This window comes from Eumetopias jubatus, unplaced genomic scaffold, assembly GCF_037043125.1.
Source record: "Eumetopias jubatus isolate StellerSeaLion01/CBP00866 unplaced genomic scaffold, mEumJub1_p1.0 scaffold_6, whole genome shotgun sequence".
In the NCBI taxonomy this organism is placed as follows: Eukaryota; Metazoa; Chordata; class Mammalia; order Carnivora; family Otariidae; genus Eumetopias; species Eumetopias jubatus.
This window is the reverse complement of record NW_028274812.1, coordinates 70,718,119-70,739,123: the sequence shown is the minus strand read 5'-3', so window position 1 is coordinate 70,739,123 and position 21,005 is coordinate 70,718,119. Positions and strand designations below refer to the sequence as shown.

General features: G+C 37.9%; 1 long non-coding RNA gene across 1 annotated transcript in view; it reads left to right on the top strand.

The window, feature by feature from the left end:
• Nucleotides 1-7,141, top strand: part of LOC114213041 (uncharacterized) — a 35,736-nt gene extending 28,595 nt beyond the window's left edge. The window contains exon 3 of the long non-coding RNA XR_003610108.1: nucleotides 6,497-7,141. This is a non-coding gene — a long non-coding RNA (uncharacterized LOC114213041). The remainder of the gene's footprint in view (nucleotides 1-6,496) is intronic.
• The last annotated feature ends 13,864 nt before the right edge of the window (nucleotides 7,142-21,005 follow it).

Below are 21,005 nucleotides of genomic sequence, written 5' to 3'. Positions count from 1 at the left end.
CTCCAACTATTACTGTTAAATGGTCTATTTCTCCTTTCAATCCAGTCAATTCTTATATCGTGTATTCTGTGGCTCTGTTGTGAGGTTTTACATACATTTGTAATTGTTATATCTTCTTGATATATTGATCCTTTTATTATTATGAGACATCCCTTTTTCCTCGGTGATATTTCTTATCTTAAAGTCTATTTTGTTTGATATTATTATGGCCACTCCAACCCTCTTATACTCACTGTTTCATGACATATCTATCATTTTCCATCTTTTAACCTCCAAACTATTTGTGCCTTTGAATCCAAGGTGTGTCGCTTGTAAAACATATAGTCAGATCTTATTTTTTTGTAGCCTGACAATCTCTGCCTTTTGAGTAGGGTGTTTAGTTCGCCCATATTTATGTAATTTTTGATATCATTGGATTAAGTAGGATATTTTGCTATTTGGTTTGTATTTGTCTGGGTTGTTTTTGTTCCTTTGCCCTTCCTTTGCTGACTTTTGTATTAAATAAATATTTAAGTATCCTAACTTGAGAGAAAATCTTCTGGACATAGAACCAGGGTAAGAGCATCAGACATGAATCCAAAAACATAGTATCCAAGAGAAAAAAAAGGTAAGTTGGACTTCACAGAAATTAAGGTCTTTTGCTTTATGAAATACTTTTTTAAAGGGATGTAAAGACAAATTACAGACTGGGAGAAAATATTTGCTAACTACTTATTTAACAAAACTTGTATCTGGAATATATAAAGATATCTCAAAACTCAACAGTACAAAAACAATCTAATTAGAATATGGACAAAAGTCATGAACAGACATTTCAGACCAAGGATATATTGATGACAAAGAAGTACATAAAAAGATGTTCCAAATCATTAGCCATTAAGGGAACGCAAGTAAAAGCACAAGATACTACTACACACCAGTTAGAATAGCTAAATCGAAAAGCATTAACACCAAATGCTGACAAAGTTGCAGAGAAACTGGATCTCCTATACAAAGCTGGTAGGAATATGAAGTGGTACAGCCACTCTAGAAAACAGTTTGCCACTTTCTTATAAAACTAAATATTCACGGAACACCTGGGTGGCTCAGTCAGTTAAGCGTCTGACTTTGGCTCAGATCATGACTTCAGGGTCCTGGGATCCAGCTCAATTTGGAGTCCCTGCTCTGCGTGGAGTCTGCTTCTCCCTCTCCCTCTGCCCTTCCCCGGCTTGTGTGCGCTCTCTCTCCCTCTCTTTCATAAATAGAATCTTTTTTAAAAAAAACACTAAATATTCACTTATCATAAAGCCAGCAACTTTTGGGCATTTATCCCAGAGAAATAGAAACTTCTGTTCATACAATAACTTATATACAATGTTTAATGCACACATGAATCTTTATTTATAATAGCCCAATGCAGGGAATAACCCAAGTATCTTTCAACAGGTGAGTGGTTAAATAATCTCTGGAACAATCATACAATGGAAAACTACTCAGTAATAAAAAGGAACAAACCATTAATATATCCAACAACTTGGGTGGATCTTAAGGACATTATGCTTAGTAGGGGGAAAAGGCAGTTTTGAAAAGTAACATACTATATGATTTCATTTATGTAATATCCTCGAAATGATAAAACCACAGAGATGGAGAATGGATTAGTGATTTCCAGGAAACAAGGGTGGGTTAAGGATTGGGTTTGACTACAAAGGTGTAGCACACAAGTGCTCTTCATGGTGTTAGAACAGCTCTGTGTTCTGCTGTAGTCTGATTGCATTTGGAAGTGGGTGCTAGCCCATCAGCACTTTCAAGAGTTCTTCAGAGACTGCCCTGTTGGGTCTTCAGACCATGACTCCCTGAGTAAAGGCAGGGCCTCTTCATTGGTTGGCCAGCCCAGTCTCCTCTCTGCCTCTGCTCCCACTGGTACACCCCACGACTTCGGAATACTGACCCCTGGCAGGTCACTCTCTGTGAAGGATCTCTTTTAAAGCAGCCCTATGACAACATTCTCTGTGGTTTCTACCTCTGGGAACTGGGACTCCCATGCCTTTTATCTGATGACAGAAGTGGGTGAAGTTACTGCACAAAGGCAGTGTCAACTGTGTGCCCACAGGCCACTTGATCTCTCTCAAAAGTGAATTCGTCTGGGGCGCCTGGGTGGCTTAGTCAGTTAAGTGTCTGACTTCGGCTCAGGTCATGATGCCAGGGTCCTGGGATCGAGACCCCTGTGGAGCCCCGTATCAGGCTCTGGCTCGCAGGGAGTCTGCTTGTGCCTCTCCTTCTGCCCCTCCCCCTCATCCTGCTCTTTCATTCTCTCTCTCTCTGTCATGAACAAATAAAACCTTTTTTTGTTTAAAAAAAGTGAATTGGTCATCAGTTCTGTGTGCATGCCCTTACTCTGATAAGATCTCTGTAGAGTACTCCTAACAACATAAATATCAAACACCACCAATATCTAAGCAAATATATATACTTCTAATAGCACGGCTCTTGGTCTTAAAAACAAAGCCCTATGACTGACTGGTTGAATTACTGTTAATTGCAAATTGTCTGATTTGTTTCTCATGCCTAATAGAGAAATAGGCCAATATCTTGAATTTAGATGGAGTAGACCATTTTTATTCATACTAGCAGACATGCCACCAATCCTAAAATGCATTTCTGGACCATTATAATACTACAGTTTGACAACAAATTAAACACACATGTGCACGTGTGCATACACACACACACACACACACACACACACTAATTAACCTTAACCAGATAAACTTTTTACACAAACACAGATCTTTGCAGAGCCTGAAGACTGCATGGAACCCTGCAGTTTGAGCAACACTCTGTAAAATGACACACTAATAAGAAGAAAGGGGGGGGTGGTTTACAGCAAATGATCCAGCAGAGCTTGAGGGAACTAACAGGCAGAATCCTAAATTGGATATGTCACATTTTGGCAATAGCAGCCACTTGTGATTAGTGTGAAACAAGGCGCTAACAGGCTAAAGGACCCACAAGAAGCCAAAATAAGTGGAAAACAAATGAACCTCCAACAAAGGATGAAAATGAAGACAACTCAATCATTGCAGGCTTCCTTGTCTCGTCAGCAACTCCACCGCCCTCAGTAGACAGAGTCGGACTCAGTTCTCATTCTTCCCTCACCTTCACACTGGACCATCTTTCTGTCCCCTCAAGCCCACCTCTTGCTCCTATACTGGAACTCGTTTTCACAAGCCCAGTCTCTCTGTGCTCCAGCCGCCAGCTGTGATTTCCCCCCCATCAAACCACCAAACCTTCCTCAACTGCCATTTTCACCTCATCACTCCTGGCGTCAAGAACTTACCGCTTGCAAGGTCGCTACCTAACTCTTATAAACTCTTGAACTCAATTTCTCGAGTAAAAGCAGATTCTCTCTACAAGAACGTACCTTTATGTTAAGACACAGACTCATGGAGAACACAAGACAGCAAGCATATTTTCATGCTGGTCTGGTATTTCTGAAGACCTGGTGAGGGAGCAAGGTAAGATCCCTAGCCCGAGACGGTGTGGGTCTCAGGTTCTCCCCACTCCAGGTGAGAAGAGCTCATGCTGACGGCATAGAAGGGCATAGGCATTGTTCTGGCCCTCTGAGTCCTCTACAAAATTTATGACAGATAATCTCATCTTTAAGGCTGCTTGAAATATAATGTAAACCATGCATGATTTTACATTTTCTAGTGGCCACCTTTTAAAAAGGTAAAAAGAAACAGGTAAAATGAATTGTAATGATAATATTTTATTTAACAAATCATTAGCCATTATTTAACCCAATATAGCCTAAATATTATTATTTCAGCATGTACCCAATATAAAACAATTATTAATAAATTACATTCTTTTTTGGGTCCTAAGTGTATTTTAGATGTGCTACATCTCAAATGTTCAGATGAGTGACCTATCAAGTGCTCAGTAGCCCACATGGCTAGTGATTACTGTGCTGGACCGCAAGCCTTAGAGAGTTCTCTTGGGCATTGCTGCACACTCTTGAATCGGATGAGCACTCCCAAGGGCACCAGTGATTTGTGGACAAATTGCAAGTTGATAATATTTGATTAAAATTTCCAAACATACTTATATGTTTGAAAATAAAGTTGTTTCTTATAAGAAATTCTAAATGTTGCCATGAAAGCAATTTTCGCTCATTCTTGCAACTTCAATGTCACCTTTTAAAAACTGTTTTCTAAAGAGAACTCAGTCCAAGCCAAATAATACTTAAATTTATTTCATTGAAGGGAATTTATTTTAGGAATTATCAAAAGATCGTTGACAAATGATTTTTTTTTACCTATAGTGTCTAAGATTTGAACCCAAATTTAGCAATATATTGTAGGTCAATTGTCTTTATATTCTCCTACCTCTGATTCATTCTTATTGCCAATTCTTTCTTACTCAGACAATACTCTAGACCCTCGAAAAATTTAAAAGACAGAAAATTAAATAAAGAAAATGTTGGTTGCCTGGGTGGCTCATTTGGTTAAGCATCTGCCTTCAGCTCAGGTCATGATCTCGGGGTCCTGGGATGAGCCCAGCATGGGGCTCCCTGCACAGCGGGAAGTCTGCTTCTCCCTCTCCCTCTCTTTCTGCTCCTCTCCTCTGCCTGTGCTCTCTCAAATAAATAAATAAAACCTTAAAAAAAATAAAGAAAATGTCTTAAATACCCAGGTTGGTCCTTGGCTCATGATAAACTGGTAGAAAAGACACACCCATGTTCATAGCAGCATCATTTACAGTAGCCAAAAGGTGGAAGCAACCCAAGTGCCCAACAACAAATGAATGGATAAACAAAATGTGATATGTATACACAATGAAATGTTATTCAGCCTTGAACAGTGAGGAAATTCTGACACACATTATAACATGGATGAAACTTGCAGATATTATGCTAAGTGAAGTCAGCCAGTCACCAAAGGCCAAAACTGTATGATTCCACTTGTCCTTGTCAGCAGTTGGTGGATCATGCTTGTATCTAGTGAAAGGTATGTGCACCACACGAGGAATGTGTCCCAAGCCCATGTGAGCAAAGAGCATGGGACCTCAGTTTAAGCTGTGTGGCTGTTTTTCCTGGTGTGTCTGAGAATACTGCTGGGGGTGATTAGGCAGAAAAAGAGGTCCAAACAGGGCTACAAGAACTCCTTGGAAGCAGAGAGTCACAAGGACATCACAAGGACACCTGACAAGTTCCCATAGTCTTGTACTTGGTATCTGTTTTGACCCTAATTTGTGTCAGTATCAGGGCCTGAAACTGGCTTTTGGCCCCCACCCAAATCTTGCCTCTGCTCTGGCTCCCCATATAGCGCCAGACTTCCTGGGTGGACAGAAATGGAAGACGTTTTAGAGTAGGAAGCAAAGGGCCCAGTGGCTACTGACTTCTTTAAATTCAAGTCAGGTGGTACTGTTAAAAAAAAAAAATCAAGGTTATTATCACCTTTCCCCTTTTCTCCATTACTAGGGAAAGGTTATAACATAGATTTTCACTACTCTTTCAAATATTCAGTAGGTAAGCAAGGGAAAGGGGGCACTGTTTGTTATATTTCTTGGCTCCCTTTTGGCTTTGTGAATAGCTTTTCTTTCCTTTTAAAAATAAGATGTAAGTAGATTCTCACATACTAATGAAAGAGTAAGACAAAAACTCAGGGTGCCAGACTCATGGCTCCCTTTCCTGTAATCACTTGAAGAGGGTGGATTTCATTAGGACCCCCAGCAACCCTTGATCTACAGATGGGTGAACACAGGGGAAGAAAAGAGTTACTTCCATCTTCTGCTTGTATTAAAACTTTTTATTTCACAAGCTATAATATTTTTATAATACTTGGAGGAGGACGCCTGGGTGGCTCAGTCGGTTAAGTGTCTGCCTTTGGCTCAGGTCATGATCCCAGGGTCCTCGGATCGAGTCCCACATCAGGCTCCCTGTTCACCAGGGAGCCTGCTTCTCCCTTTCCCCCTGCTTGTGCTCTTTCTCTCTCTCTCTTTCTCTCTCAAATGAATAAATAAAATCGTAAAAAATAATAATAATACTTGGAGGAAATAAAAATACTGATAAGCATAAAGAAGAAAACCACCCTTAATCTCAACCACCCAGATGGCTATTTTCAGTATTTTGATGTACAATACTATTTTAGAAGGAAATAGACCAATACTGTTATGTTAATTACTATACTTTTCTAATATTTGAAAATTCAGGTAAAATGTGTATGCAGAGCACATCAGTTGTTTGCTGCTGCATTAAAAAGTATCCTCAAATTTTAGCAGCTTAAAAAAATAATAAACATTCATTATTCTCACACAGTTCCTGTGGGTCAGGAATCTGAGTGGCTTAGGTGGGTGATTCTGGCTGAGTCTCCCATGAGGTTGCAGTGAAGATGCCAGCCAAGCTACAGCCATCTGAAGACAGGACCCACCATTCCAAACTCCCTCTCTGGACGCTGGCAGGCTCTGGCTAGGAAGTGGTTATTGAACTAAGCGTTGCCATTCTTCTTCACAGGGCTACCTGAGTATCCTCAAGACATGGCAGCTGGCTTCCCCAGAGCAAATGATCCAAAAGAGAAAAAGCATGAAAGGAAGATCAAGATAGAAGCATCTTTTCTAGCGTCTTTTATAACCCAGTCTCAGAAGTGATATATATCACTTCCACTGTATTCTAACAGTCACACAGACCAACCCAGTTACCATGTGATAAGGTATGAGTGCCAAGACATGGGGATTATCAGGGGTCTTCTTGGAAACTGGCTTCCACAAATAAAATGCACAGATTTTAAGTGCACATTGGATGAGTTTTGACAAATGTACACACTTATGTAAGGATTACTGATCAAGAAATATTCTTGTTCATCCAACAAATTTTCTCATGCCCCTTTCCAGACAAGCCCTACCTATTTCACCAAAAGCAACTACTGTTTTGATATTTTTTTTACCATAGAATTGTTTTGTTTGTTTATATAGTTCATAGAAATGGAGTCAAACAGTGTGTACCCTTTTCTGTCTGGCTTCTTTCACTCAGTAGTAGCTCCTGGCTTCATCAATGTTGTTAAATGTATCAGTAGTTCATCCTCTCCTATTGCTGACTAGTGTCCTATTGTATGAATAGACCACAAATAGTTCATTCATTTACCTGTTGACAGACATTGGGTTGTGTCCAGTTTGGAGCTAATATAAATAAAGCTATTATGAATATTCTAATGCAAGTCTTTTTGTGGACATATGCTTTCATTTCTCTTGGGTAAAAACTAAGGAGTTTCAGGGTCACAAGGTAGATATATGTTTAATTTTATTTTCAAAATTGCCAAACAGTTTTCCAAAGCGATAGTACCATTTTACACTTCCACTAACAATTTATGAGAGTTCCAGTTGCTACATATACTCACCAACATTTAACTTTCCGTTTTTAAATTTTAGCAATATGGTTGGTATAGATTGGTATCTCATTGTGGTTTTGATTTGCATTTAATTTGCATCAATTTGCATTGTGGTTTAATTTGCATGTCTAATGTTATTGAGCACCTTTCCATGGATTTATTGGCCATTTATATATCTTTTGTGAATTAGCTGCTCAAACCTTTTGCTCATTTTTTTTAAATTGGGTTTTAAAAAAAATATTGACTTGGCATTATTTATGACTCTGGATACAAGTATTTTGTCAGATATGTCAATTGTAAATATTTAATCCCAGTCTGTGGTGCATTTTTTCATTGTCTTAATGGTGTATTTTTATGATGACATTTTGATAAAGCCAATTTATTGATTTTGTGTTGTATGATTAGTGCTTTTCGTGAGTTAACTAAGTAATTTTTGCCTCTCCAGAAATTGCAAAAGTATTGTCCTATGTTTTCTTCTAGAAACCCATCTTGTTTTTTGTCTTTTGTTTTGTTTATTTTGTTTTTCTGGTGTGTGGTGTGAGGTAGCAGGGTGAGGTACATTTCTTTTTTCAGATGGACATCTAGTTCTTCTAACATTATTTGTTGCAAGGCTTTTCTTTTCCCTTTCAAATGTGTTGTGCCTTTATTGAAAAATCCATTGACTGTGCGTATATTTGCCCTTATTTCTGGTCTCTCTATTTCATTCCGCCAATCTATTTATCTAAATTTATAGCACTACCACACTCTCTTGAATACTGTAACATGATAGAACTCATACTGTAACCTGCTTTTAACACAAAACAATAGGTTATGAACATCTTCCCTGGACAACAATTCCACTATGACACCTTCAACTTTTATGAATGCATAGTATTCTAGTCTATGGATGAATTTTAATTCATTAAACAAATTACCTATTGTTAGATTCTTTTTAGTATTCATATTTTTAAGAATCACTTGAAAATTCTTCAGTGAACATCTTTAGTCTTGTTCTAAATTATTTCCTAAGAATAAATTCCTAGAAGTGGAATTGCTCAATTTAAGCATGTGTTGATTTTTAGGGATTTTCACATATATCACCAAACTACCATATAAAGCTGTGTCCATTTGCAGCTGCCACCAAGAGTGTAGGAGAGAGACAGTGCTATGTATTATCATTAAACTAAAAACTGCTGTGTCATTTTAGTTGATAGACAATACTAGTATATCACTGATGTTTTAATGTGCATTTGTGATTTATAATTTCTATTTATTGGTAAAACTGAAAATATTTAATGCAGACTGACTATACCAATGACCATAAAAATACAAATTTCTTCTTTTTGGAATTGCCTGTTCATGCCATTCGATCATTTTTCTGTTGCCTTTACTTCCTTCCTAATGGACTAATGGTCAAAGCTAATCATAGCCTAAATGTAGAAGTTCTTTCAGGACAAATATAGCATAGTTAAATATATCACTTTTTTCGAGAAATAGTATAAATGAAATGAAATCACAGAAGGGAGGCCATAAAATGTTAAAATAATTTTATTCGTTATAATTATATTATGACCTTGTCCCAACTACAGGTTCATTTTCTTTATCTTTTGCTTAAAATTAAGACTCTGCTACTTCAGGGCTTTGGCACTACACTCAATCTGTCCAGATGGTTTCTGATTTCCTATTTTGCCCTTGGTTTGACCTGACAACTTGTCATTTCTGTACTCTTGGCCTGTTCTTTCTAGATGTGGAATTGCTACTCCTTAGTTGTTCCTTTAAAATGCCCCCTAAAAATTATTTTTCACCTACCTATTTTTGACCAATATAGCCTTACTATCAACTTCTTGTTACTGAAAAATAACACGGAGAAAGAAATACTTAAAATAAAAAACAAACCTCAAAAACATCAAAAGGGAGAATTTTGCATCACGTACTCAACTGTTGTGCATGCTTCTCTTCATCACTTGAGTGTCATTGTTTAGAACAGGAAATTTCCCTCTGATCTTAGTACCAGGAATAGTTATGCCTTTGAGCAGTTGGTTTGTTTTTATGTATGGACTTCATGAATCATTGAACTGATCATGCTCTTCTATCTGAGCTGGCTGCTAGAAATCTCAGAGTCAGATTTGCAGTCCATCTGTAGCAAGTGGATTGCATCTCAAGACACACTTTCTGTTTATTGATTCCAGTCTTATTTTTCATCATCTCATTTTTTCTATTCTTCTCTTATTTTTCCTACTACTTATTGTCCATTTACCCTGACATTTTTTACTTAAAAAACTAAAGTCTTATAGCATATATTTTGAACACTGACCTAAAACTCTTTTTTTTTTCAGAATAAGATGGATTATCTATAAATAAACAGACAAGCTCCTATTTACTAAGAGGAACAAAAAATTTGGCTTAGCCTAATGTCATAATTCATATCTCACCTATAATGGGCTAAAAGCTTTTAAAAGCAGTAACTCTTGTACCCCAATCTTATCCCCATTTGCAAATAGAGAGGTGAATATCAAGAAGTTAAATGAACCACCCACGATCACAGACTGAGACAATAACAAGGGTCCATAATAAGCCTTTGCTTCCTCACCTAGCACAATGTTTATTGGTCCTACACTCCACTTGCACTTGGGTCATGACTATTTGGGGTATTAATTACTTTAAAAAAATTCAAAGAGCAATAGTCCATGGCTTTTAGATTTATGAGTTTTATGTCTATGGAGAACTGGCCAAAGGTTATTACAAAGTTAATTGTTTGGGGCTTTTTGATTTTTTTGGGGGGGGGAGTTGGGGGTTTCTTTGGAACAGTTATAGTGGAATAAAATGTCATTGTGTCTTGACTTTCCCAAAATCTGTAATTCAGAGTTAAGAAAATTACTATAATTTTGCTGGTCCCCACTGCTCAAAGAAAAATACAAAGTAGGGATATTCCAAAAGAAAATTCTATAATATTAATGAAAGCATTAACCTGGTGTGTTAAAAGATACAGAGATGCTTAGAACATTCCAAGTTAGGCTAAAGATTATTTTAGTTAGTTATCAGGAGAGGCTGAAGGGCATACTTGAGCGTTAGTATTCGGGAGAAGGGTAGGACTTGAATTATTTAAGTCAAGTGGGAAAGTCTTCCAGGAGCCAGTGAACATACAGAAGCAGGAATGAAGAAGGTATTTTGGAGACAAAGGAAGGACATCATCTGGCTAAAGTGGAGGCACCATTTTGTTCATTGTGAGTGTAAATTGTATTTTTTACCTTCATAGGGCAAAATGAAAGCCAAGGGAAACTTTTAGTTTTACTCTGGGAGTGATTGGACATCACCATAGGATCCTAATCAGGTAATAATGGGCTGGCCTTTTTGTTGTTCGAAAACAAAGCTGAGAGCAAAATGGGAGATGGCATTGAGAGGGGCTATGTTCATTAGGATTGGTTCACAGTGACCCTGGGAATGGAAAAGAAGTGTTCAATTTAAGGCTCATTGTCCAAAAGAAATAGAGAGGACGTAATGATTTCTTATATAAGAAGAAAGTGGACGGAAGTTAACTATAAGGCCTCAAGTGTTGGCAATGAGACAGTTCTGAGATATTCAGAAAGCATTTGGAGACTTCGGCCTGGGCGCTTGATAAATCAAAGCTGGAAGAGACAATATGACAGTTTTAAGTCATTCAATTTGGCAACTCAATTACTGAGTTTCCACTTTATAATACTATGCTAGACTGTACAGAAGGTAAAGAAGAAAGGAAAGACATGATGAGGCTTAAGTACAAAGAGCTGTGCAAACAAGAGTGAGGAGCATAGATACAAATCAGCAGCCAAGTGAAGTATAAAAAAGTCTTAGATAGAAGAAATCTCTGGGTAGCAAAGGAAACAACCAACAGAATGAAAAGGCATTCTACAGAAAGGGAGAAAATATTTGTAAGCCATATATTTGATAAGAAATTAATACCCAAAATACACAAAGAACTTTTACAACTCAACAACAACAAAAGCACAAATAACTCAATTTAAAAATGGACAAGGGACTTGAATAGATATGTCTCCAAAGAAGACATACCAATGACCAATAAGCATATCAGAAGATGCTTGACATCACTAACCATCAGGAGAATATAAACAGAACCACAATGAGATAGTACCTCATGCTCATTGGGATGGCCACTATTTTTTTAAACATTTTACTTATTTATATGAGAGAGAGACAGAGAGAGCATCAGCAGGGGGAAGAGCAGAAGGGGAGGGAGAGGGACAAGCAGACTCCCGCTGAGCAGGGAGCCCACCAGGATTTTTTTTTTCCCAGGACCCTGAGATCCTGACCTGAGCTAAAGTCAGCTGCTTAACTGACTGAGCCACCCAGGCGCCCCAGGATGGCCACTATTAAAAAAACAAATAAATTAGAAAATAACAAGTATTTGATGAAGATGTGGAGAAATTGGAACCCTTGTGCATTTGTTGGTGGGAATATAAAATAATGCAGCTGTATGGAAAACAGTACGGACATTCCTTGAAAAATTACCATATGATCTAGCAATCTCACTTCTGGACATATATCCAAAAGAATTGAAAACGAGATCTCAACAAGATATTTACACACCTGTGATCATTGCAGAATTATCCACAATATCCACAATAGCCAGGAGGTGGAAGCTACTTACATGCTCATTGACAGATGAATGGATAAAGAAAATGTGGTGCATATATACAATGGAATATTATTTAGCCTTAAAAAAAAGAAGGAAATCCTTTCAGATGCTACAACATGGATGAAACTTCAGGATATTATGCTAAGTGATATAAGTGAAATAAGCCAGTTACAAAAATCCAAATACTGCATGATTCCACTTCTATGAGGTATCTAAAGTAGTCGGACTCATAGAAACAGAAAGTACAACAGTGGTTACCAGAAGCTGGGGGAAGGGGTAGAGGGAAGTCATCGTTCAATGAGTATAGAGAGTCAGTTTTGCAAGATGAAAAAGTGCTGGAGATTTGTTGCCCAAGAAGGTACATACAGTTAACACTACTGAACCATGCTCTTAAAAATGGTTAAAATGATAAATTTATGTTAATATGTTTTTTATCACAATAAAAAGAAGAGGAAGAATAGAAGAAATCTCTGAGGATGTGAGCACTGAAAAAGAAATATCCAGGGCCCAGAACTAAACCTTGGAGGAAGCAATAATTTGAAAGAAACTCTTGAAGAAGTCAGAAGAGCAGGGAGAGGTTAAATAAAGGTTTTACATTAGAGAAACTGAGAGAAGGGATGTGTTATAAGAACCAAATGCTACAAGCAGATGAACAGGACATCAAGGAAACAGAAGAATCATTATAGACCTGAGATGAGGCACTTTCAACATTCATTAATTGATCCAATCCACAGGTATTTATTAAGTTCTAACTATGCACCAGGCATTGTTCAAAAGTTTTTCTTTTCACTGTGTTTGCAAACAACCAATAAATATTTTCCAGCTAGGGGTAAGTACTATGAATGAAAGTAAACAATAGAAATTTTGGTTTTTTAAAATAGAATGACGAAGAAGTCATCTGAACAGAGACGTGAAGGAAGTCCTGTGACTTTGTGGGGGAACAGCATGGGGCAGCAGGAAGAGCAAATGCTAAGGCCTGAAACTGGAGTGCACTTAACTTTGAGGAGCAGTCAGGGGGCCAGTGTGCTTGAAACACAGTTTGAGAAAAGACAGAGATAACCTCTGAGAAGTGGCCAGATTGGCTGTGGCACTGAGGATCAAGAAGGGAAAGATATGAAGTTTACAATAATTCAAAGAGTTTGCTAATGAAAGAAGGGAGAGATGAAAGGAACTAGCCTTGAATGTCTCATTGGTGTCATAGGATTGTTTGTTTTTTTTTTTTAAATGACATATAAATATTTGGGGGAAGGAGGAGAGGAAGACATAGAGGGAGCTGTGAAACAGGAAATTTTTAAATTATATTAAGTTTTTTATTTTAATTCCAGTACAGTTAGCATACAGTGTTGTATTAGTTTCAGGTGTATAATATAGTAATTCAATAATTCTGTACTTAGTACGCACCCATCACGCTAAGTGTACTCTTTAATCCCCATCACCTGTTTCACCCATCCCCCTACCATCATGAAATGGGAATCATTGTAGAAGGAAAATCCCTTCAAAAAGAAGAAAAAAATAAAATCGAAGAGAGAATTCAAGATATCAGATTAGGGAAAAGGAAGAAATGTCTTTTTTGCCACCAGGGACCCTAAGGAAAGATACGAGAATAAACCTTGTAGCCATTCATGCCTGTTCTCAGAGCTTGCTTCTACATAGCCAACCCCCTAAAATATATCTAAGTCAGACAGTATAAATTCAACTTGAATAGGAGACAGATGATCCTAGAAGTTTGTAGGCATAGATAGTATTTTAGGTGATTCATTAGAGCCAAGTAAAGGAAGCTTTTGGTTGTTGACTTAATGAATTACTACAGGATCTTTACAGAACCTTAGGCTTGACCAGACACGGATTTAATAAGTTTGGTAATTACCACAAGAAAAGGAGAAATAGTTTGATCTTCGTTTTCTTGAAGGTTCCTAAAAAACTTGAAATCATCTTAAAAGAAATTTAAAACCAATACTTGATAATAATTTGGAGAGTTCATAAATACATCAGAATATCTTAACAGCATGATTTTATAGGAAAAAATCAAGCCAGATAAAAGTAAAATCTCTTTTAAAAAATCACAACCTGACTAAAGTAAACATTTGAGAGATTTAAAAAATATTAGACCCTACTATTCAGCATTAGGGATATTAATTTAAACATTATTTTTTTTCCTTGCTCATGGCCCCTCTTAGAAAGGTCTGCAGTAAAGAAGGTACTTTGGATTCGTGGTAAATACGCAACACGTCTTGAAACTGATATACTGGAAACCATTAGAAAAAGCACAAACAAGATGAAAGACAAATCAACAGCATAGTGCCTTCCTGTTAACCACAACACAATATCTACCAAGTATCAAAATAATTTTCTGTATTGGCTGATACCAGCCTTGAACGTCATTAACATTTTTTTAAATCGTGAAGTGTAGCATCCCTACAAAAACATGTGTAAAACACACATGTATAGTTTATTATGTGATAATCCTCATCTTCCCTTTGCTTTCCCTCAGGGATACCTGCCATCCTGAATTTTCTGTTACTCATTCCTGTGCCCTTCTGCATAGTGTTTCCACCGCTATAGGCATTCCCAAACAGGATACTGGTTTGTACCAGCAGCAGGTGAGGGATCCTGTTTGACCTACATCTGGCACTGGTATTGAGCAACTTTTAGATTTTCATCCTTCTGGTGGGTGTGACCAGAAATTACACCTCATTGTGGTTTTAACTTACCTTTCCCAGTTACTGAGTTTGTGTATTTTTTCATGTGTTTAGGGGTCAGCTGTAATGGCTTTCCTGAGAGTAACTCTTCTCACTTTTGTATTAGGCTGCTCACTCTTTTTTCCTGTTGATTTCTAGGAGCTCTTTGTATAATCCTTTGAGTTATACATCTTGCAAATATCTTCTAGTTTTTGATCTCCTTCTTCACTTTTTGGTATATATCAGTGAATAGCCATCCTTAATATTAATATAGCCGATATTTACCAATTTTCCCCCCGTGGTGTTACCTTTTTCTCTAAGTAACTCAATTACATCACGATCAGAGAATGATTACAAATGAGTTGGGCTGGCTTTTATCCTAAAAAGAATTCAGTTTTTATAAATGTTTTATATGGGCTATACTTTAGTATGTAGGATGTGTATTTTCAAATGTGTATTAAATTATCTGTTTTTAAATGTCCATTAGATTAAGCTTAATTGTTCAGTTAATATCGTCTATATTTTTACTAATGTTTGTCTGCCTGAATAGATCTATTCATATTTTAGAGAGTACTGTAGTAGTACATTTGTCGATTTTTCTTTGTAGTTCTGTCAACTTTTGATTTATATATTTTGGAACTCTTATTTTATGCATAAGGCTTAGATTTAGTATATCTATAGGGTGAACTAAATTTTTTAATGTTACCTTATGGTTCTTTTTATCTCTTATTCTCTTATAGTTGTTTTATCTAATATTAAGATAACTGCCCCAGGTTTCCTTTGATTATTTATCTAGTATGTCATTTTTCCATCCTTTGGTTCTAATATATAGATATTTTTGTGATGCATGTGGTTTATTTTAAATAGTTTATGACTGGAGTTTTTATATTATATTTTACCTATAGTGTTCAGTCCACTTACATGTATTGTGATTGATAATATAATCTATCATCTATCTATCTAAAGAAATTTATTATGAGGAATTGACTCACACAATTATGGAGTCTGAGAAATCCCACAGTTTGCTGTCTGCAAGCTGGAGACACAGTAAAGCAGGTGGTGTAATTCAATCCAAATCCAAAGGCCTGGGAATGAGAATGAGTCTCAGCCCAATGGCAGAAGACAATGTCCAGCTCCAATAGTCAGGCTGAAAAGGCAAAATCTGCCCTCCACCAGCTTGTTGTTCTATTCAGACCTTCCACTGATTTTGGGACGGCCACCTTCATAGGAGAGGGCAATCTGCTTTACTCAGACTGCCAATTCAAATGCTAATCCCATACAGAAGCACTCACAGACACACCCAGAAATTATGTTTAACCAAATCCCTAGGACCCTATAATCTGGTCAAGTTGAAACATAAAATTAACCATCACACCTTCTAATATCAATAATACATTCCTAAAACATCAGATATTTTGCATGAAAACACTGAGAGTTTATTTCCTGTTATTTTGAATGAGAAGAATGTATAAATGTGTTATACTTTAACCCAACTCCCAACTGATTTTCATAAGTAAAACACTTAAATATAAATAGCAAACTATCATATTAGGATGTAAAATGCTTAAAACACATTTAATGGTTACCAAAAATGAAAGTCTGCATGCATGTCATGAACATGATGTTGACAACATGGCAGAGCAAATACAAGCAATAAATAAATTTGTGAGAAAAAATGCAGTGAAAAATTTCCAATAAAAACAAGACAATTACCTGCAATAAACTGTAAATCACCAAGTGAGGTGAAAACTTCTTACTTGAAGAAAACAGAGAAGGAAGCAGAACCAAAGCAGTAATTGTCACTGGTTGTAGAAAGTGCTGGTGTGCGCGAACGAGTTGGTAACAGGAAATTTCAAGCAAACTATCCAATTCAGAAGCTGATAGAAATTCTCTATCGTCCGGCACTGCTGAAGAGGCTCCCGAACAAGAAAGCTTTGAGACATTTTCAAAGGAGATCACCAACATTTATGGATGAAAACATTTGTAAAATGGAGCTTTGTTTAAACTCCCATTATTTATATTGGTTTTCTCTATTCTCCACATTTTCCTTCAAAGCTTTCTTAGATTGTGCGTGGGAGGGGGGTAGGGAGAGAGAGACTTCTTCATTCTACTCAAACAGAGGGCTAAATATGAAAGGCCCTTTGGAAATGTGCTGGGGACAAGCACGCAGTGGCAAAGGATGGTTCCCATGGAGCATAATGCTATGATGTTTTGCTCAGGGCCAATATCCCCTTTGTCAGAACTCTACAGGCTTTTCAAAAAATCTTCATGTGATTCTGATGATTTATCCATTGTATTTAGAATGTAACCTGATACCTCTTCAGCACATCATTTTGTTAAAAATGCATCGAGTATTTGGAATATAATTAGACACTGCTCCTATATAACCAATGACTGATAAAAAAAAAAAACGCATTCACAGATATGTAAGTTCTATGATGCTTGGTTATTAAAAGTCAAGAGGTATTCTACTGAAAAGATATTAACTGAGGAAAATTATGCAATGTAGGCTTGGATTTTAATCTAGTTTTACAATCTTACTCCTTTTTCCACTGTAACCCTATTCTCTGTTCTCCTCCCTTCCCGCTTTTTTCTTGCCACCAAGCCCAAACGTGGGCTGGTGTGTGGAATTATCAAGGGAGATACCAGACATTGTTTTTCTCATTCTTAACACCAAATTTGAGTCAGGCAAATTGCCTTGCTGCTCTCTTCTATACAGTGAGCTTCATTTCTCAATTTCCACTGCACTGAAAGTGTAGCTTTTCAAAGTCCCGGCTTATTTGGAGATCACCTCTAAGACTTCCCTAGCCACAGCTCACATGCCCTACATCCATGCCTCTGCCAAAGCAGAAGCAGGAGACCCTGAGGGAAGCCAGGCCCAGCGCTCCTGTTCACCCACACTTGCATTTACTTCCGTTCTCACCTCTGAGAAAGCCATACTTTCATGCCAGCTCAGCAATGTATTAAAAAAAAAATTCCTTTTAATTATGTAATATTTAACTTGTGTCCATCAAGAGGGCTGTTCAGGGCATCTCCTCAGCCTACACTGCTGGAAACAGAAGTCGCCACTCCTTTTTTAAACATCTTTATTTTTGATACTCTGGTTTCTCTTCAGATCGTATAAACATCTTTATTTTTGTCCAAACCCGAGGAGTCAGAGGGCTGTCAGTTAGCTTTTCAATTCATGCATGAATGAATCCAGAAATGAATCCAAAAAATAAACCAAACAGGTTAAAAACACCATAATATTTAATGTGGCAAAATGTGACAAATATATGAGTACAATGAAGGTGAATCATGTAGCCAGCAATCAAGAAACGTTGTGTGCCTAGCAGGGCATCCTGCCCACCAAACTCAGCAGGTGGACTGCTATGAAGAGTCTGAATAGGGAGAGCTGTAAAGAAATGCCATCCTGGGACACCTAGGTGGCTCAGTCGGTTGGGAGTCTGTCTTCCGCTCAGGTCATCATCCCAGGGTCCTGCGATGGAGCCCAGCCCTGCCCAGTGGGGACCCTGCTTCTCCCTCTGCCTGCTTTCCCCTCTGCCTGCCCCTCCCCCTGCTTGTACTCTCTCTGTGTCAAATAAATAAATAAAATCTTAAAAAAAAAAAGGAAAGAAAAGAAAAATGTCATCCTGGTTTTGTTTTGTTTTGTTTTTTTAAGATTTTTTATTTATTTGAGAGAGAGAGTGAGAGAGAGAGGTCAAAAGTGGAGTGAGGAGCAGAGGAAGAAGACTCCCCACTGAGCAGGGAGCCCTTTGCGGGGCTCGATCCTGGGACTCCAGGATCATGACCTGAGGCAAAGGCAGCCACTCAACTGACTGAGCCACCCAGGCGCCCCTCCTGTTTTTGTTTAAAATAATCCTATAGGCATAGAAAAAAATGTTGGTTATCTCTGGGAGATGGGGACTATGATTTATTAGGTATTTCATTTTTGCTTATCTTTTTGCCCTGAAATTTATAAAATAAGCCTATTTTTTATTTTGTAAAAAAAAAATGGCAATAAGTTTCTTTAAGGCAACGACATCCAGCATTTTGAGGACTGGGCCAGGTGGGGTCTACACAGAAACTTCAGGTCAGAGCTTTGCTGTAGATTCCACAGTTCAGACAGTCACCTTTGGTCAGAAGGAGCAGAAAAAATGATAAAACGACTTACGGGAGAAAATGCTGTGGAAAAGTTCAAGTAGACAAACATGGCAGAGAATGGTTTCTAAATGCTATAGGTCTAAGAATTTAGGGGATGTATTCTTTTAACTCAATAAAATACTAGAACTGGAAGATGTAAAATGAAAGCAGTTCTTTTGAAGGCTGACAATGAAAAAAAAACACTTCCTGAAATTGCCTAAGATTAGAAAATACATTTAAATTTTAATTAGGATGATTAATCGGCTCAATATTCCACACACACACATAGGAAGGTACAAAAAGAAAAGCAGGCTTCTTCTTGAGGTTGCCCGGGCTGATGTCAGCAAAGAAGTTTCCTTATACAGTCCATCCATTCATTTGATTAGCAAACATTATTGAGTACTTACTATGTGCTCAGGTGCTATGGTGGATCCTGGAACCACAGACGACCAGGGCATCATTTATGCCCTCAAGGCTCTGAAGTTCTTTTCAGGAGGACGGGTTTGTACACGTGCTAGTTATAGCACAATAGAAGCAAGTCCATTGGCAACTAAATCCCTTCCTGAGTGTGCCACAGCACAGGGATCTCTCCCATCTCTTCACTAGGCTCTTTAAGGGACCAGTTTCCAGTCTTTGTATCTGACTTATATTCTCCCATCCAGGGGCCATGGGTTTAATTTGACTCAGGATGCATCTGCTGAAGACAAAAGAAATCATCTTAACCACCAATATTTGAGTAAGAGGCTTTACTAAATTTACATCAGGGCGTGTAGAGTCCCATTTGTGGTCGATTTGCCAGGTCCAACACTACACGGCACAGTCATTGATGGTTAGAATATTTGGTCCCCAAATGCAGCCAAGAAGGAGAATTCGGATACTGGTTTTTTGACAGGGAGAACGTTTAGATTGATAACCTCTGATTTAAAAACTTCCAGAAATTGCTTCAATTTTATAATGCCGCAGAACAGAAAAGCTGTAACTCAAATGTAACTGTGTGTCTATGCAAAAGTACAGGCATGGGATACAATTGCTCTTTTTGCCAAAGCAGCTTGAAGAAGTTAACTGCAAGACAGTAGAGTAAAGAAAGGCAGGCATGATGGAAAGCTCATGACATGTCAGGTGTTATGGCTTGTGCTTCTTAGGGCCCCTTCTAGAGAACCTGCCCTATCCACTGGCCTTTGAAGGACTGTTTCAAAGGTAACTTGTCCATGGATAATGCAGGCCAATCAGCTTCTCGGGAGAAGAGTTTGAACTTGGTGATAGAGACCAGACTGTAGTGAGGCAGAGGCCATGATGACAGCGTTGGAACCATGGCCTTAATAGGTCACGGACAAGATGAGTAAGAGAAGAAACTAACCAAAAGAGCAAGAGTGGACAGATGAGAGGAAAGCAGAGAGAGCCAGAGAGAAGAGAAATTGTATGGTCCTGAGATATTGGGAAAGCGTTGGTTCCTCACTTCAGTCCCTGAATCCATACATAGACATTAAGTGATTTGCGTTTCTGTGTAAGAGCCCCCTCTTTACTTGGGCTACCTTAAGTGGATTTGTTTTCTTTAGATTCTAAAGAGCCTCGACTAAGACAAATCAGAGCACAGTTGAGCAGAACTATTTTATTACCTGATATAAATAACATTCAAACGCTTCAGTGGGTAAACAAGCTCTATTAGTGAAAATCAACAGAATACTGCAAAGCAAATGGTGAAAAATGCACTGCTGGCTACCGTGGTACCTAACAATGAGAGGGTGAAATGGATTGTGCATTCAACTTGAGATTCACTGGGAAACCAAGAGACATGCCACCGGGGACATTTTAAGCCCTCATCTCTGATGGAAATAACAGTTTGAGTGCCTTGATCGACTACTGGGCTCAAAAATGTTATGAAATCAGGCGCTTCCAATAGCAGCAGCAGGGATATTAATTTAAGAGTAATTCATAACTCAAGACAACAAGCTGAGGCTTTATGACAGGCCCCTGGATTTTCCACATCATGGTAGCGTCTGATGGACTGCGTGCATCAGCTTTTGTTTTCTCCGTGGCAATATCAGAACAGTGTTTATGTGCCCAAGTCACAGTTACATTTGCACGATCTTTTCCAATACTTACAGTTCATTTATTAGATGGTAATGGTCTATTCCTCCAATAAAGACAAATCAGTCTTTCGCTTAAGAGCTAAACCTATAAAATGGTTTCTTATCTACAGCACTCATCCATTACAGACCTTGTGCC